We start from the raw sequence: 2439 nt of genomic DNA on the forward strand, positions 1-2439 counted from the left end.
TTGTCCAGGCTGACCTCTGACCCCCTCCTAGACTGGCCCACCTCCTGCAGGGGGTGGGAGGGGGCACACGCCCCGTCCTCCCCCCAGCTGCACTTTCCTTCTCTGAGTAGGCCGCCTAGGCCGAGGAGGTCCCTCCGGGGCACTGCTGACCTTCTCCTGAGCACATGCCTCAGGGGACCCTAGTAAAGGCTCTCTTTTGGGTCCACCTGGGGGCCTGTAGGGGGCAGGGCTGCCCCAGGGGCCCGGGGCACACAGTGGTGCTCGGCAGGCAGACCTTGGGTCTCGACCCCCAGCGAGGCTGTGCATTTCCAGGCACAGGCCTGCTGACCCTCCACGGCCCTCAGCCTGGGCCATTTGCAGTCCCATTTGGGAGACTGGGGGTTAACAGGAGGCACCACCATGCTGGGTATTACATTCAAACACACACACACACACACACACACACAGCTCCACAGGCGAAAAAGAGAAAAAAAAATTTTTTTTCCAGGTGCTAAAAATATTATCAGGAAATACTTTTCAGCAATGTGCTGTTTCAGGTTCCCCTCCAGACTCAAGGGTGCCTTTGTCTTGGCCACAGAAAGTCCACATTTATCAAAACCAAAATCGTTTTATCAAGCAGGCTCGTGTTCTGTGGCCAGGAAACCCGAGACTCCCCAACAGGCCTGTGACATTTTAATTTAGGGCCTGAGTGCGTAAGCACTTTAGATGGGGAGCCCCGGAGCCGACCTCGGGAAGCCCCAGGACCCCGTGCCGGCCAAGGTGGGGAGCGTCTCCCCCACTGAGCCTGGCCTGGCCGGCTGGTCCCTGCAGGGCTGGGACGGGGGCTCCAGCAGGGCTGCTGGTGGTGGAGGCTGCCTGGCTGCACCCCCCTCCCACTCTCTCCTTCCCACCCGCCCCGAGCACCTGGGGCTTCCACGTAGGTGAAACCCCAGGGAGACCCCTACCTGCTCCGGGAATGAGGTCAGGAGGTCACAGGGCCTGGAGGGGCAGGCAGGATCTGGCTCTTGCGGAGGCCCACCCGGCGTGGTCACTACACTGTGAGGATGGATGGGGCCTTGGTGCGGCTGGTTCACTGCGGCAGAGATGGGGGGCCCCGGTTCAGGGTACACAGCAGTGTACACGTGGGTGCGGGCGGCCATAAGGCTCTCACACGGAAGCCACACGCTTGCCATTGGAAATGTTTAAGAAAACAGCAGTTTATCTCCATCAGAAAAATCCTTTCTCCTAAGTATACAACTTTCTGTTGAACAAGTAAAAACAGCGTCTCCTACACTGATTGAACTTTCATTGAAATATAAAAAATCTTGCGTCTCCCGGGAGCAGTCTGGGCAAGGAGGGTCCAGAAATCACCAGCAAGAACATCGATCAAATAGCGCGTGGCCCTCATTTCAATGTTGAGGAATCTTTCTGACCCCTTTTGCATCTGGGGTGTACTCCTCTTTCATCTGTGCACATCTACTAGGCACCTCCTCTGTGCTGGGAGATTCAGTCCCAAAGGTGTGACGCTGACACACCAGTGGCCACCAAAGAGAGGCAAGTGTTGACACTTTCCAAGTGTCAATCTCCAGATTCCAGGTCCTTCCTCCCCACCCGCCAACCCTCAGGCCCTTCCTCCACAAGGGAGCTGCCCACTGGGTCGTGGGGTCGCCCGGTTGAGGAGGAAGGGAAGGGACTTGCCTACTAAATGCCAGGCCTTGGGCATCAGAGCTGTGTGTGTCTCACGGCCCTACCCTTCCTGTCTCTACCAGGCTCTCCAACGGTGGGGGCAGCCGCTGGGTTGCTATGCGTTCCAATGGGCCGCTGCAAGCTGGTGAATACCTGGGTGCGAACACCACCACTAACGCCTCCTTCGCCCAGAGCAGCGTTGTTAATGGGTCACCATGCTCTTCCCCTCTGAGTCTGGGCTGAACTTCAGAATCCTTCTCAACACAGCCACCAATAATCAGGCAGAGCTGACAGGCAGAATGAAACCTATTTTTTGTGCAGTTCACAACATATGGCAACTCCGTTACTAGGTTCAGTCAGAAAGGAAGGCCTGACAGGACAGCCTATTTTAAGTGCGGGATCGTGATTGGAACGGGTGGGCTCCAGGAGCTTTGGCCCTTCTCACCCGCCTGAGTCCTGGAGGGAGGAGGTGCTAGGGGGTGGTGGCTAGCACCTGCGGACGCAGGAATTTCCTGGGCTGGCTGGTGCCCCGCAGAAGTTGTAAACACGTCACTTACAAAACAAAAGAGGCCATTTGGAGAGGAAACAAATCACTCTGACCAGTGTTCATGGGGGGAAAAGAGAGAAAATGCTAACAGGTGAACCAGGCATCGGCCTAAGATGGCTGCCTCGGTCTCCGTGGCAACCAGGGCTGGATTCCCGCAGGAATTTTCCCAGAGTTTATAGGCTGGGAAAGTGGGTGGTTCTCTAACAACTTTAACGTTTACATCCTGA

Source organism: Neophocaena asiaeorientalis, unplaced genomic scaffold, assembly GCF_003031525.2.
Source record: "Neophocaena asiaeorientalis asiaeorientalis breed wild unplaced genomic scaffold, Neophocaena_asiaeorientalis_V1.1 scaffold185, whole genome shotgun sequence".
Lineage (NCBI taxonomy): Eukaryota > Metazoa > Chordata > Mammalia > Artiodactyla > Phocoenidae > Neophocaena > Neophocaena asiaeorientalis.